Raw genomic sequence first — 17,604 nt, 5'->3', positions numbered from 1 at the left:
ATGCTAGTGGCTAATGCTAATGTCTAATGCTGCTGTCCTGGATCTTCTTACCCCGCAGCGAGTGGACGCCACCAGTCCCCGATGCTCTTGTTCGTGCGATTCTTTTCCGAGGAGGCAGGGAGATCAGGATCTGGGGATCCTGTACTCTGGGGATCAGGACTTTCCACCCCAAGTAAGTGGGTGTTTTCATCCGGTGAAGAAGGCAACATATCTATTATGTTCTAGACCAGTGGTTCTCAACCGTTTCAGATTGAAGGCACCCCTCATTAGGATCTAGGCACCCCTCGGAAAAGGCTAGATCTTATTTTTCACCCATCTTTTGACTATAGGAAAAATACTAGAGCAGTTTTTCTGTTACAAAGAACTCAGAAACAGGTCAGCAGGCTATGGCTACCCATGTGAAATCTCTGGGTTTATCTTGTGAATCATGCTCGCACACCAAGCAGTGCTGACATTGTGTAGCGCTCTGGGGCACCCTGGAAAGGACCTCAAGGCACCCCAGGATGCCTGGGTGAGAAGCGCTGTTCTAGATCAAAGGAAATCGGTCACAGAAGATGACGCTCCTCAAAGAGCAGGTTTGCCTTTTCGTCACATAGCACTTGGATCTGTCCCTCAGTGCGGTTGTCTGGCCCAGTTTGGACCTAGGAGGCCCCACCTCGAACCACTGTGGCCCGTTGCTGCTGCTGCAAACTAGGCAGGTCGCTCTAGTTCCAGCTGCACACGGGGGCGTTTGCCTGTCCAGTTCTGCAGTGAACTGACTGCTGGCCCCTGTTTTTGGGGTCTCTCGCTGCGCCCAGCCCCCGGAGCTGGTTTTCCCATGGGAATGTCATTAACCGTGACCTTGGAGTGGAGGCACAATGATACATCTCAGAATTCCCTATTCCAAGGTCTAAGAGGTGGCAGGCCAGGGAGGGAGGGAGATCGAGGAATCCAGCATCAGACACAAGATTTCTGCTAATTATTGTGGGTGTTGAATACTGGAGAGGGGAGGGAAAGAAAGAAAAAATAAACAGGCATAAGTTCCGTGCCCCAGGACTGGAGCCAAGGGGAGCAGCACTTCTTCCCACCATTTGCATGTATCAGTGAAGACATAAAGATAGCTCTTCATTGCTGCCCCTGTTTACCCTGAACCAATAGCCCTCCAAGAGGGAGGCAGAGCTCTACTGCAGTGTCACTTGTGCATTGCTCAGACCAGAGGCAGACAAGGTTTTTTGGGTAAATGCGGTATCTTTTATTAGACAAACTAAATAGTTGGGGGGAAAATGCTCTTTGCAAGCTTTTGGGCACAAACACATAGGCATCTGCTGGTGTTTTGTGTTCTCCTGGATGGAATAGAAGCCGCTATGCAAAAAATGCAGGTCTATGAAAATGCGAATCCATAACGCACTGCCACCTCTGTATCAGGATTTGGATTTACCCTATTTACCTTCGAAATCATCTTCGAGTAATGTGGATTTTATGCGAATCAATCATTCTGTTTAGTAAGCAGGGTGATGCCGTTATTCTGTGTTACAGGGACGCCACGGTGAGCCCTTCCCCTTGTCCCCGGCTTTCTGCAGGGACAGAAGCAAGTTAATCAGATCAATTAATTTTCTGTGGGCTAAACTTAAGTTCCTCCGAAGTAGTTTTTTTCACAACTGGAGCTGAAGAAAGGATTTTGACTTCTGCAGTGTGCTGTGTTTGAGACACATATTTCAGGTGTCGAGTGATGTTAGGATGAGAGTTTCTTAACAATCCTTTCCTTGCCATCGCAAAGACCTGAGTCAGAGCACCATGCCTTCCTCTCCTCCAGCTTGTATGCGGATGCCAACGTGTACATGCATGTGTACATGGATACGTGCACGAACATGTACATGCAAGCGTGAGTTAATGTGCAGGACTATAGAAAACAGTATGACACTGCTCTGAAACTGCATGTTTCTAGTTTATAGCTGAATCGTTTGTAAAAGATGCGAATGAAAATGAGACAGGCAAAGGTCGGGTCTTCTTTTGCAACTTTTTTTCTTCAAGCATGAGCTATTGACCATTTCATTAATGAAAATTCATTAACTGCTTTCTCTCTTTCCTAGTCACTTGTCCTCGGTCATGCTAGCGACTTTTCGGGACGGAGCTTCTCCTAGCCTTAGACTTGACCGCATGACACATCTGGAAATGACACATCTGGGAATCAACGTTACCAGTAAGCGTCGCAGAGAAACATAGTGTTATAAAAACAACTGTCAGGTCATTTGAAGGTTAACAAATACCTTAGTGAAATAATGCCGCATGCCGGGTTTTCGATAATCACGAAACAGAGCGGAAGAAAAGGGACCAACTCAGGCAAGAAATGTGTGCTCGTAATTGTATTTAATGTAACAAAAGCGACAGAACCGGTCTGAAAACCAGGCGTGGCTGGGAAATGAGGTTTGGCTGAAGGCGCAGAAGTTGGGAGGATGGCAGCATGTGGCCAGCACCTGGGAGATCGTGCCAAGCAAGTGACCGTCTTGATGCCTTCCCCCGGCTCTCAGTAGCAGCCGCCGCGATGTGCCTCAGCATCTTCTCCCAGGGGCCTTCCTGGACTTGGGCGTTATCTATTCAAAGGAGAAAATACTATTCGTGTTGAATGACAAACGTTGGGACACACACACACACACACACACACACCCAAGTGCAGCTACCGCCCGTCCTGTGCAGACACAGTCTCGTCTGGGTCGGGCAGCAGCAGAGATGCAAACTCAGCTGGGGCTGCAGGACCAGGAGCCCTTCCAAGCCAATGCAGTGCAGGATCTACTGGATTCCTCCGGGGGACTCTATAACATCGGGCCCACGGTGGACTATTGATTGATTTCATAGTTTCATAGATTTAGGGGCAGGAAGGGACCTACCTTACAGATCATCCGGTCCAGCCCCCCTGCACTTGGGCAGGAAAGACCGCTGGGGTCAGGTGACCCCAGCAAGATGGGCATCAACATGCTTATCTCCCCCCACATTGCTCTCGGCTGTGAATCCCCGGTAGTGTCAGGAGATGTTGTCGTTTCCCTGTCCCCATGGCAGTGCCTCCTTACCTGATAAGCACAGTTGTGCTCTGGGTGGTGTCCACAGCCTGCTCTTGGGAAATGCTTTCAATGGTGCTGAGCTGCTTGGGCCTGCATGGAACAGCCCCCTCCACCTCCCCCCCCCACCCCTTTCACAGCAGCTTCCTACAGCCCAGAGAGTACCGACAGCTAACGGAAACACAACGTGGGGAGTGGGGGAAGAGGATGGATCTTATATAAAACCGCTTCTTTCTGTGCCCCATCACTTGTTCGTGGCCATCTTAGTGTCCACAGCCACCTCCTCGTTGGTATGCCCGCAGATGGAGGGCAGTGCTCTTGTTTGCACTTTCTCTTGCAGTGCATTGATTTTCACTTGGAGAGATCCGCAACCGGTTGCAAAGGTGAGTACCTTGGATCAGATCCCACGGGGCAGCCCCCTCCCACCCCGTGCCAGGCTGCAGACACACATTGCTAACTACGGGGAGACCCTGGCAAAAGATGAAGCAGGAAGGAAAGAAATTGTCCACCCTCGCAAGTTAAATGAGGAGCTTAGAGGTCGCTGCTGTGTCTAGCGACTGTTTTTGCCAAAGTAGGGACCTCTTTCCCTACAGTTTAATACTGGTCTAGTCCAGAAGTCGCAAAGAGATGGGGAAACCTCACAAGATGAAGATGACCTGTGATCCTTCGGTGTCTCCCTTGTATTCCTCTTGGGTTTCCTCGAGCTGAGCCACGCGTGCTGCATGCCTGTTTGGAAGGGCGTCAGGCCCCGTTTCTGCAGTATCAGAAAAACAGAAGGGACAAGAAAATCACCGATCTGCTTACTCTAAGGGACAAAGCCTGCCCCCCTCCACCCCACCCTCCTGAATGTCATGGACAAGCTCCCCTTGACTTCAGCAGAGCCAAGCTCTCCCTTTCCCCACCAGCCCCTCCGCCCGGGAATCCTGTCTTTATTTTTGCCGAGATGGTTTGAGGCATGCACGAGAGAAGTTTCCATCGCAGCGTCAGGAGTAACGATGCTGCATCCCAGTGCAACACATCCTAACGCATGGCAAGCCAGGGCCTACTCCGTGTTTGGACACAAGTTGCATCTAATAAGAGGCTGAGGCTCAGTATGAAGGCGCTGCGTTGCACTGACTCCCGCCTGTCCGCCCTACCGGATCCGGCCCCGCTCCCCGAGGTGCAAGCTCTGCCGCAGGAAAAAGGCAGTATGCTCCTCTCCGGCCGGCGCACGTACAGCCTGAGACAGCCTAAATTGATGTGAAACTAGGTGCTGCATACACGTTTCAGCCGCAGACGCCTTAATGAGAGAAGGTGGGGTTAATTGCAAGAGCATCTCTGACCCAGAAACGACAATCCTGAGAAGCTACTGTGGTGGAATTTTGCCCATCTTTCCTTTTTTTTTTTAATTGATTTCTAAGTGCGGGTTGGGGAGGGGACTTTTCGGTCTAAAAATATCTCATCTGGATCCTCAGAGAAGAGGAGCAATGAGTAAGATTACGACTTGCAGTAACACCTCAGTCTCCCGCATTTACCTTATAGTATCTATCCGTATATTGTAAACTGAAGTGTAAGTGATCAATAGTGGTCACTACTTCACAGTGTTCTTTTATAGCCCAACGATAGGACCCCAAACTCTGTATTACATTCCACACTACGTCCAGATTAAGGCAAAGGAAGGAAGGACTGTTCTATTGCAAACTAATTTCTCCCTAAAGCCATGGTTCTTCTTCCCCCTCCCTCCCTCCGAAAGATCTGCATCGATCTAACCAGTATATCCGGACCTGGGACTTAATCAGCTGCCGAAGTTTTATTTCGTATATAAAAGTATTATTCATGAGCGCTCACTAGCACTTTGACAGGGGGTCATATATGGAGTCACCATTCCTCCAATCCACCTCCCTCCCTGCAAAATATAGCCTAAAAGACCACCATTACTAGGGGAAAAAACTCAGACGACTGTCACATTACCTAATTTAGTGAAATCATAACAAAGGGCTCCATTAGAAGTGACATCACATGAGCTGGAAGGGGTTTTCAAATCCACTTACACTTCTTTTGCAGTTGCCTATTTCTTCCCTGAAATGTCTCACATTCTCGGCATGTTCTGCGGAAGCTTGACTAAGCTCAAGAAATCTGGTTTTGTACCACTCCTCCGTGCCTTGGGGGGAAATTAAACAGAAGAGGGCAAACGCTCATGTTGATTGTCAGAAATGTGAGGAAATACCTATGTTTCAGCCGTTTGATGTATAAAGAAATTTCATAAACATGTTTAAGGCAATGAGACTATCGTCAGCCAGGATATGAAAGGGCACCGCTCCGTGTGAACAATAAGGGGGAAATGAACAGCTTTGAAAGAGGGGAACCAATATGCGGAGAAACCTCCTGAAGATGTCCGTATCTAAACGATTTTCTATACAATTTGTGGCAGGTGTACTGAAAGAAATACTTGTCTTATGAAGAAAGTATCTATCTATCTATCTATCTATCTATCTATCTATCTATCTATCTATCTATCTCATACATGCATGCATAGACAGACAGATAGATGAATACGTACATAAATGGATAGATAGATACCATCTCGATTGTATTTATCTATCCATTTATGTATGTATGTATGTATGTATCTCATACATGCATACATAAATAGACGGATAGAGGAATACGTACATAAATGGATAGATACTAATATAGATACTAGTATCTATCTATCTATCTATCTATCTATCTATCTATCTATCTATCTATCTATCCTGGAGGTGTTTATTTCTAGAGATGGAATAGTAAATGTATTAAGTATGTTGATCACGAAGGATTTTTTTTGGCTCAGGAAGGCCTGACAGATAATGTCATCCTCCAAATCCGACGAAGTATAATTTTACCTGCAGGTTCTTGGCTGCAATTCCTTCATCCTCTATCTGCATGTCCCTCAGAGCAGCAGCCAGGTCTGGGACTGAGCAGGAGACATGGACACACGCAGCAGCACTGTAGATCTGGTCCATCACATGTTCAGTGCCTTGTTTTGACAGAAGCCTGCGCGCCCGCACCCCCCCCCCCCGCACACACACACTCACACCCACCCACTCTCACACACCCACACACACGTGGCCATGTGAAGCAAGCCGGGGCTCCTGCCGCGCCTGCAAAGTGAGGTTAAGAGGCAGACCCGCTGGGACGACTCACCCTGTGCGGCCGCCCTCCGAGGGAAGGGGCATCTCGGCCTCCAGCCGCTGCTCCGGGCCGCAGCCCCGCGCCCACCCCGGCGACAAGCCCTGGCCGCTCGCTCCCCGTCCCTGCCCCGGGCAGACGCTGCCATCTGCTTTCACAGGGCTGGGTTGCGGCGCGACCCTCCCTTCTTCCCTCCCTCCATGGGCTTCCTCACCGAGCTTCTTCACGGACTGCAGCTGCTGGGCTGCCTTGGCCGCCATGGCTGTCCTGCAGGAAAGAGATCCCCAGAGCTGTGCCCAAAAGCAAGGAGGGCACGCTCCTACTATGGCCACAGCTCAGTAACCAGAGGATTGCCCATTCATAGGGCACCAGAATGGCTGGTGGAGGGATGCCCCTGAGATAGCCATGGCATGAGGCGCACCGCCTCATCCTAAGCAGGGCACTCACTGCAATGTGGCAGGGCCCCTGGGGAATTTCCCTTTTCAGTGACTAAAATGAGTCCTCTGATAGTCATGGTGCGGTGCGTGTGACATGCTGTGTGCTCCATGGTGCCGCAGTTCAGGACCCTTGGGTGTGTGAGGGCTGTCTGGCCTGTCCCCAGGACCGATGCTTCAGGGGTGGCATTGGGTTAGATGTCATGCTGTATGATCTGATGCAGTATTACACTCCATCCTACTGTGTGATAACTTGCAGTGCTGCGCTAGGATGGATTTTCCTGTTCTCAGGGTATCATAGAAAAACAGGGCTGGGAGGGACCTCAGAAGGTCATCTAGTGAGTCAAACTCCCTGCTCAAGGCAGGCCCATCCCTGTCTCAACCATCCCAGCCAAATGTTGTTCACTGGTATTCTGTGCTGCGCCCCTATGTCAGAGAACAATGAGACACACTTTTTTGGGTTGGGCTGACACACATGATATATAATGGCAGGATCCTTCATAAGAAGCTTGATGGTGCTCTTCTGTGAGGGTATGGCAAACTGGGTTTGATGCTTCCTCACAGTGTGGGGGGTTTTTTACTATTATTATATTACCATAGTTTGTAAGAGCCCCTGCTGCAAACCAGGGCCCTTCTGCTGGATGTGGTTTAATCCTTAGTCCAACAAGTTTATAATGAAAGCACTGGACTAGAGAAAACTGGTGAACCAATACAGCTGGGGAAGTAAAAGGAGACAAGGACAGAATCCAGGTCAGCATGACAGGCAGCAGGAAGAATTGTGGCCTTTTGATCCACTCTGTTGTACATGTGAACATGAGTGCCTATACAGCTGTGGGTGGCTGTGGTGTTGTGTGGTAGCACCTGTGTGGCCGTGGCAAGAGGAGAGTTCTATCTGAGAGCTAGCCTGTGGCATAGGGACATTACCCTTTGTATCTGCATATGCTCAGCAGCTCTGTGCAGCTTCAGCAGTGGCTCCTGGTTCAGGTCTCTCAGGACAGAGGTCCTCAGGTATGCATTCTAAGAGACATTGAGAAAAGGGTGGCATTTGTCATCAGTCTGTATTCTCAATGATTTGCTCATTCAACATGCTCCCAGTTACATTAGTCCTGCTGCACCAAGCCCTTTCTTTAGTTACTGACGACTGCATCATCAGTTGCCTTCCAGGGATCTTTCCATTTGGCTCTGTAAATAGTCTCTTATTTCAGCAAAATGAAGCAAGAGGAGCTTTTTTAAAGCAGCAGTTCTAGCCTGACATGACTGGCTCCCTTATGCACAGTGCTACTGGTGAGCAAATGATTGCTTCACATCCTGTATGGTGAGGTATCCTCAGACCCTACTCCCTTGAGCAGGAAATTGGGCCTCTTAGGGAAAGACACACTCCATGGATAGGTCTTTACAGCAATCTACAGTGTAGAGCAGAAATACTTGCATTAACATAAAAGGCGCACAGTCTAGCAACAGCTGTATGGAGTGCAGAACAGACTACTTGGCTCTGCTTCTCTAGGAAGCAGAAATATGTTGTATGATCTCACAGATCATTACACCAAGGCACCACCTTCACCACCTGCTGGGGCTCAGGAGAAGGGTGAGGGCTGCAAGAGCTACTGGGCCCCGGCCATCAGAAGCCCCCTCCTTCTGCCATCCCCCATGCAGCACACACCAGAGGGGTCATAGCTACAGGGAAGCTTTGGCAGCTCGAGAGGGACCAGGTGGCTGTGGCCCAGGAGAGGAGGGAGCTGCAGGGTGAATTGAGTAGGATGGCACTGGCAAGTAGGGAGCTGCTGCCCCCTGCTATAGTGCCAGTAGCTCAGGAGGAGGGATGCAGGCAAGGCCTGAACTCATGCCCCAGGTGAGAGAAAGGCAGTAGGGTGCACTGCACTTGCCTCCCTCTGACTTTTATTCCTGCTGCATCAACTGTCAGGCAATGGCAGCTGCATTTCTAGTCCAGCAGCACCCAAGGACTCACTTGACTTCATGACTCATTATAATCTACTTGAAAAGACTTCTCAGCAGGTTCAGCAATAAAAAGTGCAAAATCTGGCATTTAGGATGCAACAATCCCATGCACCAGTACAGGCTGGGGACCAACTGACTAAGTAGCAGCTGTACAGAAAAGGACCTGGGGGTTACAGTGAACAATAAGCTGAATATGAGTCAACAGTGAGCCCATGCTGTGAAGACTAACAGCATCCTGTGCTGCATACGAACATTGTCAGCAAATCTAGGGATGCAATTATTCCCCTCTATTCAGCACTAGTGGGGCCACATCTGGAGTACAGTGTCCAGTTTTGGGTCCCCCACTAAAGAAAGGATGTGGACAAATTGGAGATAGTCCAATGGAGGGCAAAAAAAATGGTTAAGGGGCTGGGGTACATGATTTATGAGGAGAGGCTAAGGGAACTGGGCTTATTTAGTCTGGAGAAGAGAAGACTGAGGTGGGATTTAATAGCAGCCTTTAACTACCTGAAGGGTGGTTTCAAAAAGGATAGAGCTAGACTGTTCTCAGTGGTGGCAGATGACAGAACAAAAAGCAACAGTCTTAACTTGCAGCAAGGAGAGTTTAGGTTAGATATTAGGAAGAACTTTCTCACTAGGAGGGTAGTAAAACACTGGAACCTTTTACCCAGAGAGGTTGTGGACTCTCCACCCCTAGAGACTAGACAAGGCCTTGGCTGGGATGGTCTAGTTGGGGTTGGTCCTGCTTTGAGCCTGGGTTTGGACTAGATGACCTCCTGAGGTCCCTTCCAACCCTAATTTTCTATGATTCTGATTCATTCTAAACTCTTCATTCCACAGTTAAGGACCCTCTCTTCTCTGTTCTGCAATGCTGCTGGCTGTTTGCTGTTCCTGGTAAATGACACATATTTCACAACTCTGCATATGTTTTAAACTCATTCCCAAGGTATATTTATTTTTGCTTCAGTCTTAACTGAGTAATCCAGCCCTAGGCCCCCAGCCTATTAGTAAAAATTCTAGTATATTTTAACTGGAAAAAATAGTGTTGTTTTCTACCTGATGATGCACCTCACCATTTTCACTCCCCTTTTCAAAATTCTACATTCACCCTGGAAAGAGACAGTGCCTAGTAGCAGACCTAGTGGTTCTCAATCATTTTAGACCCAAGGCCTCCCTCCAAAAAATGCCAGCACTTAGTTTTCACTTATTTTTCCATAGTCAAAGACTAAAAAAGCCATTCTTCTGTTGCAGATAACTCAGAAAGACTGTGGCAGGGCGGAAATGTGTTTAATACCATGGATTCTTATTTGAAATCACTGAGTTTCTCCTGTGCATCATATTTGCACACCTAACAGCACCCCGCATAACCCTTGAAAAGATCTCTTGGTTCTCTTATTGAGAACCACTGAGCTAACCACAAGCAGTGGGATGAGGTCAGCCCTGTGGGCACATGCGCTGTTTTCTTGCAGCCCTATTACCAGGCTGCTTCCTGAGAACATGAAACAAGGGCAAACAAAATGAAAGTCCCAAGAATCCACACAGGTGCTCCCAGACTCAGCTACAGGGGCTCTCACTTTTTATGAATTAAAATAGCTTTTAATATATTATATCAATTATACATATCACCCTAAACTTGCTAAACCAGAGGTGGGCAAAGTCCAGCCCGTAGACTGGATTGGGCTTGTGGTGGACTACATTTCCCAGCAATACCTGCAATGGCAGCTCCTTTCTGCTGCCTTGGGATCCAGCCCTGCTGCAAGGGAACCCTGGCCCAACTGTTCTACACCCACTGCCAGAGGAGGGAGTTGCGCAGGCAGAGGTCATAGCCAGGCAGCTGGGATGAGACACAGCAAGACAGGTGTATGGGGCCATGGAGACTCCAGGATCTTGTGGCAGTGACAGCACGGGGCAGGGCCAGATTAGAGCCACAATCTACTACCTGAATGCCCCTGTGATGGGCAAGGGTTCCATGGGCAAGGGCATGCAGGCAGAAGATCATGGCTCTGTCCTGGCCACAGCCCCATGCTGTCAACACCACAAGATCCTGGCCCCGGAGCAGCTCTCCACCCAGCTGTGCACTCTGCTCGCGCAGCTCCTGGCCAGTCCCTATGGAGACCCCGGAAGCATGGGGGCATGACAGCATGGGGCCAGGGCCAACGTAAAGCGCTGGTTCTGCAGGCCCTGAGCCACACAGGCACAGATTATTGGGAAATGGAGTCTGCCATTTTGACCCACCTCTGCGCTAAACAGAATGCACACAAAAGCTCAGAAAAATAAAACAGAACTTTTTGGATGTACCACTGTTATTTCACAAGCATGCAATATTAGAATCAGCCACCCACTTCATGTACTCTCATCACTCAACAATGGTTGAGGACACAGGTATAAAATCCATAATCCCTCTCAGTGCACATAAATGGAAGAGAATCCAAAGAAGACATGGTTCCCCCTGTAGGAGAAGGGAGAAGGTAAAAAAAATGTTAATTAGGGTTAAGTTACACCTTACACTTAGACTATACTAAGGGCACTTAAAACACAAGTGTCTGTGCATAAAAGCTCCTTAACTCAAGCTAAATGTTCTCTGAGTGTCTCAAAGTTATGCCACTTCAGGGGAAGGTTAACTCAAGCTACCTACTCATGTTAAGGTACTCAGTCTACCTTAACTCATGTTAAGGTACTCAGTCTACCTTAACTCATGTGAAGGTAACTTCAGTCTGCTCTATGGAAATAAAAGTAATTTGCAGGCCTCCAGCATCCCAGAATGCACCTCTTCCAGCTCCCCCCAGGCCCATTAGGGATCCAAGCCAGGTGTCCTGGCTTCTAGCCACTTTTCTGCTCCCCAGCCCTCTAGTGGTAAATCAGAAGTGTTCCAGCAAAAAACAGTATTAACTCTTAACATGCAACTCAGCATGTTTTAACTTTATCACTGATTAATATTTCACTGATTTAATATGGTCTAAGTGTAATGTGTAACATCATCCTTAATTTATGTATCTAGAAGAACATAAGATCTGTCAAAACAATACATTCCTGTACAGTCCTCCATTATGAAGGCTTCTCAATCAACTGTAATTAACTAAATATCAAGTTTTATCTAGTGCAGACCAAGCAAGCTCTCAGTCAGCAACCACTGGGTGTTCTACCAAGTTATAGAGAAATGTTCAGATAGATGGGGCAAAAGGTGGCCCCATGTGCTCTCTCTTTCAGAGAGTGTTCTCTGCCAAAGAAAGGTATGCTTTATGGGGAACTGCCCCCAGATGTGAGGGTCACATCCTGTAGGAGGGGGCATTCAGCAGCTCCCAAATAAACAACAGCTTACAGTAGTCCCCTGCAATCACAGGGAGCCATGAAATCCTAAAGGTCTGCAGATGTCCACAAGAACAATCCTTCACCACCCCCCGCAACACACACACACACACACACACACACACATACACACACACCCCCTACCTACCTGTCAGCCCTATAAGTCTTATGTCCTTTTTCACAAAAGACCAAAAGCCTCAAAAACTACAATGTGCCACAGGGAGAAAACAGGAGAAATAAAAGGTGCCACAAGTGGGGCAGAGAGTTTGTTTCCTGAGTCTCATCTTATTAAAACAAAATATGAAGAGTGACTGGTAAGACGTCTCAACAATCAACAGAAAAAAATCTATACCTTGCTTATTACATAATTAAATATAAAAGAGAATCGACAGAAAGGGAAAGAAGAAATCTATTATGGTTAGATACATGTTGGTTAGATACCAGTTTAGATTATACTTGAGTCTCCATAGTCCAAAGTGACTTTTACCCACTACTCATGTTTGGAACTTTCCCCCAGCTTCATTAAGCATGCTTAATGCATACTTGCCATGTGTCAGTATGGTTTATGTACTCCTCTGTGTCTGGCTCACCCACTAGACTTGCTAATGCCTCTAGACACAACTATACTATTCATTTTCTTTCTCTACTCCCACAAACCTTCAATAGAATTGTGAGACCTCGCAAAATTGCAATGGCCCTGATTTAAGAAGGCACTTAAGGAGGTTTCTTGAATAAGGGTGTTTTACCTTAGACACGAAAAGTGGGGCTTTAACTCTGGAAAACATAAATGCCTGCCACATGAAATTTAATGTTAGGAAAGCATGAGTACTGTACAGTATAAAGGATTTATGGGTCTTTTGTTCAGTCCTTATCAAGCAACACTTGTAGTTCCAAGTCAAAAGGAGTTTTTCTTAAGTAGAGAGGGACGATTAAAGGTTTCTCATGTTGATTGTCTGTTTGTTACCTATGATTATACAATTCTTAAGGTGCCCTGTACTATCATAGTATCTGGTCTCATAGAAAATACTACCTATGCCTTCTACAGTATAGGACCACAATATAGGCCCTCATAAAAACGTCACAATGTAATTACCCTGATTGCAGATTGAAAGAACTATTACAAAGGCAGATTGGAGCAAGAATGGCTTAAGTATTCTTAATATCCACTGGAGGTATATGCTTGTGAAAGTGACATTCTAGAGTTCAGGGGAAAGAGAGAGTTTAACCATTTGTCTTCACCAACCTATTCATACATTAACATTACTCCGTTTCCACCTATAAATAATCATTTTTCATTTTGGCCCAGTAAATTTTGCAAAAGATCTGTTTGAATTAGTGGGAATATAGGCAGGTATAATTCCATAAGTTGTAACTCCAGAAAAGGAGTTATAAGGAGCTCAGGGGCCCAGCTTGGACAGACCTTTGAATCAGGGCCTACTGCCATAAGGAAAACCTATACAAAGTGCACTCAGGGACAACAACATATATGGTCTAATTTCACTCTGATGTCATTTGTATAAAAGTTGAGTACCAACAAGATTGTTGTTCCCAATTTACATTGATATGAATGTGTGCAGAGCAGTGATTTTTACCCAGGATGCCGTGGTGCACTGGGCTGTCATGAGATCCTTTTAAGGGTGCCGTGAGGTGCTGCTGTACATTAGCACTGTTGGGTATATAAACATCTACACATTATTCACAAGATAAAACCAGAGACACCAAACAGAAATCCATAGTGTCAAAAATAGGAAGATCACAACAGCTCAGAATGAGTTCTTTGTAACAGAAACATTACTCTTTAATCAAGAAATAAGTGAAAGCTAGGAGCCTGAATTTTCCAAGGGGTGCTTTGAGTCTAACAAGGTGTGCCTTAGTTTAAAAAGGTTGAGAACCACTGGTGTAAAGAATCAAGACCTATCTATATTTAAAAAAAAGGCAGAGAAGAAAACTTAGTATATACCAATCACAAGAAATTCCATAGTGGTCTCAGTCCAAAACTGTGCTTGAACCTAATAGGAAATATTACTTCTGAGAGACTGACCCAATCTCACTGATGTCAATATTCCAAAAATATTAAAGTTATATGGAAGTACACGAAATAATTGTAAATATGGCAACATAACTGCTATATCCTAACAGTGTTGTTCTAAGCAATCACTGCCTTAGACCCTAACCACGGTGAATGCAAAATTTCATCACAGTGCATGGATAAGAGGAAATGCATGAAAATGCATGAAATCCAGGCAAAGTATTCCTATATAATGAAAAACAATAAAATGCCTGATTTCTTAAAAAAAAAGAAAAAAAAAAGAAAATATCTTCAAGATCCTGGTTGTCTTGTAAAATGATCAATTGTTTTCAACCAGTCTGTTTAGATCTTCTTTTCTATTCTCATTGAACATGCAAATGGTCATCAGACACTAGAGCATATCATTATTTTTTCAGGCTAGCCACTTTTAGAGAAGCATTATATATGGCCTTCTTCACTGGTCTTTAGTTTTCATTGGCGCTTGATTCTTCTCTCATTTACAGAAATATAAATCAGGAATTATTCTACTGATATTAATGAAGTTACATCTGTACAAAACTAAGAAAGAAGAGAATCAGGTCCATTATTGTTAAGAAACTCAAGAGTTTACCTACATAGGCAGTTTACACTGGTGTAAACAAGGTTGCATTAATATAAAAAGAAGGGTGTGCACATGACTTAACTTGCACAGGTGTAACCAATGAGTTGCTTCAGAGATGTTATTCTCTTTGGAACCAATAGTAACTTTACGCTGGAGTGATGTTGTGTGCCTCTGTCTGTGGTCCAGAGATCAGTCCATAGTATAAAGCTAGTTGAACAAGATTTTTTACAGGAAGTCAGCACAGACACACATTTTATCTCAAGCACAGACATCCTCACAGAAGGGGACACTGATGAAAGCAGGACTGATGATTCCTATCAAGAGGTTGTGCCTGACAGCCAGGAGTTTTTCATTTCAAAGGAGCTGGAGTAAGATCCTACACAAAGACTGAGCTGAACTCCCTGAGCCTGCCCAGCTCTATTGCTGAGAACACTCAGGCTACCAACAAAGCTGCAAAGGAAATGGCAGACATCACTGTTTGCTTTTTTATTATAAGTGACTGAGCAAAACCCTTCTGTGACAGAGAGCACAATGCAATAAACATGAAGATTCAGCCATAGTTCGTGGCCATTATGAAGAGGCAAGGTTGTTGATGAACATGTTCCAAAGCTGCCACTCACCTTCTACTTTTTCCCACCCAGCACCATGGTAGCCAGAAGCTTTTCCAGACTTTTGAAAACTCACCTGACTGGGAGCAAACATTCACTAGTTGGACCCTGTGTCACAGCTCATTCCAGTCTGGCAGGGAAATGACCTTCAGCACCCTCTCAAACCAAGGCCCCACCACCAAGGCCCAATGTTCCCACATAGCCCCACAGATGCTGTTCACCTTTGTGTACCTGTCCTCCAAGTTCTTATGTAAAATCTCCCTTACCCTTTAATTTAATCCACACTGCTTGTTCACAATATATTTTAAATGTTCCAGGTTTTCTACTCCTGGCACTGTTTGTTCTGGTACCACTCCAAGTCAGATATTGTTTAATTATAAAATAAATTTATTTCCACACATCCATCTGTGCATCTTTGTTTGCAGAATGCATGGGAATCTGAAGAGGTTCTACATAGCATGTCAACAATAAGCCCACTTTACCTGGAGGCCCAGACATGCATACTGGACATATACTAAAAGATACCTGATATTTAAAATGAATGAAAGTGCACACAGCATGCACAATAAATCCTGCTGATCAACTGCACAAGATCCTGTCAGTAAACTGACATGCACCACTGTATTTAAAATCCATAAAACCAACACTTCATAGCTAGAACATCCCCAAAAGCCTATCTAAACCATTATGCCCTTTCCTCAAAGTAGTTGCACAGGACATCTCAAATAATGTGTCCCAAGAATTTGTCATCAGTTAGGCTGGTCAAACTGTCATAAAAATCTCCAAACCAAACCAAACCAAACCAAATCAAACCAAACCAAACCACTCAGCCTTCAGCAAGGAGAGCAAGGGAGAAGTATGATATGGGGAAGGAAGGTGCCCTTGGTTCTGTTCCTTATTCCCAATGCTGTTCATGCATCCAGTAGTCCTGGGATAAAATGTATAAACACCATTGGGAGCACCACCACGGCTTCACAATTATTGTAGTGGCTGCCTCACAAGATACAAAGTTTTGCTCCCTCCCATTTACTGTTCTAGCCCCAGGACTTTTTAATTCCTTCCCTTCCTGTCTCTCAGTCTCAACAGGATGAATGCAGGATACCCTCAATCCGGCCTAGTGGCAAGAGCATTTTTCTGGGAAGTGGAAGAAATGGCTTTAACCTCCGCTCAGGTTCAGTGAAACCTGGCATGCAAGTATCCCATTTTGTGGGCAAATGCCCATGCCACTTGGCTTTTGGCAAAAGGGAAGTGGCTCCTTTCCCTCCTCTTCCATTGCCCAGGTAAACATCTCCACAGGGTTAAGACTGCCAGCTGATGAAGGCACAGACAGTGTACCCTGAGTTGGGGGCCAGAGCACAGGGATTTCCCTAGAATTTCCTATTGTCTGCCTGTAGATAGCTAAGTATGCCCTGGACACACACACATTGCACATATTTCAGGCTGCTCTATTTTTCTAGGGCAGTGATTCTCAATCAGAGTGCCACAGTAGCCTTTGAAGGGTGACGCAGAACGGGGGATAAACACAGGCTCCAGAGAGATGAGTGCAGGCTCATCAGCAGTGACTCCTCCACCCACTCACTGCAACACAGGTTCTTCCCTGCTGGCTACTCCTCTTTCTTCACAGCCCCTCTTCAAGCAGGTAAGAGCTATAAATGAAGTAAATTAGTTTTTGAAATGGGTGCCACTCAATTCACAGAAGTTATGGAGGGATCCTTCAAGTCTCAAAGGGTTAAGAACCACAGCTGTAGGCTACTGTTCAACTGGTACAAACCCCTCTCCCATTTTTCCTGTTGCATCTTTATCCCTTCCCATGCAGAGGGAGAAGGTGTCCTCCTTCACTCACAGTTGTCATTAAATTGTCCAGTATCTGGAATTTAATGGAGTCCAGCCCGGTGGCTGGTTCCGTAAAAGACAACAGCAGAGAAACAAGGAATTCCGTCCTATTAGAGTACCTGTTACCTTTATGGTAGAGTTCAACCCCTCTGAAGGTTGATCAGGCACTGAGAGGCTGTCAGTATAACTAGTTGGCAGGAAAGGCTGGAGTGAGAAAGCAAGAGTGCCAGCTGCTTCCTGCCCAAAATTTAACTGCTTATTCCAGGGAGTGTCAAACTCACCTGGCTTCATGAGCTGGATGAATGGTACAGGGCTCACCCTACAGACTGAATCATGCCCATCCATCCCCATGCCAGATCCAGCACGCTTGGTGCCTGCTCCAGCTCATTTGGGATCTGCGGCGAAGTGGCCTGGCATCGTGAAAGCTTAGCTGCCACCACAGGAACAAACTACATTGCTGGACTTCTCACTGTGCTGCTGGGGCTCGTTTTGCTGCTCTCACCCAGGCAACTGGTTAAACCAGTGAGAGCTGCAGCACTAGAGCCCAAACAGCACCAGATCTAGCTCTGTGGGTCCAACACCCCTGATTTACACTGCTACAACACACTGAACATTCATAGCAGCACACGCAGCACAGGTTTCCAACAGGTGAGTC

At 46.2% G+C, this 17,604-nt stretch overlaps 1 protein-coding gene across 6 annotated transcripts in view; it reads right to left on the bottom strand.

Annotated features, from left to right (window-relative positions):
- Positions 1-2,327: 2,327 nt before the first annotated feature.
- Positions 2,328-17,604, bottom strand: part of TSTD3 (thiosulfate sulfurtransferase like domain containing 3) — a 50,245-nt gene continuing 34,968 nt past the window's right edge. Inside the window, exons 4-8 of one of the 6 annotated variants that reach the window (XR_009463873.1) lie at positions 10,915-11,021; positions 7,541-7,633; positions 5,897-6,449; positions 3,689-5,172; positions 2,328-2,570 (exon numbers count right to left, since the gene is read on the bottom strand). The gene's annotated coding sequence lies outside the window, so the exon portion shown is untranslated. Of the gene's footprint in view, positions 5,173-5,896; positions 6,450-7,540; positions 7,634-10,914; positions 11,022-17,604 lie in introns of all 6 variants that reach the window. The other 5 variants (XR_009463872.1, XR_009463870.1, XR_002089937.2 and 2 more) reach the window with 5 other exon arrangements.

Source organism: Alligator mississippiensis, chromosome 1 (assembly GCF_030867095.1).
Source record: "Alligator mississippiensis isolate rAllMis1 chromosome 1, rAllMis1, whole genome shotgun sequence".
Taxonomy (NCBI): Eukaryota; Metazoa; Chordata; order Crocodylia; family Alligatoridae; genus Alligator; species Alligator mississippiensis.
This window is presented reverse-complemented; position numbering and strand designations above follow the sequence as displayed.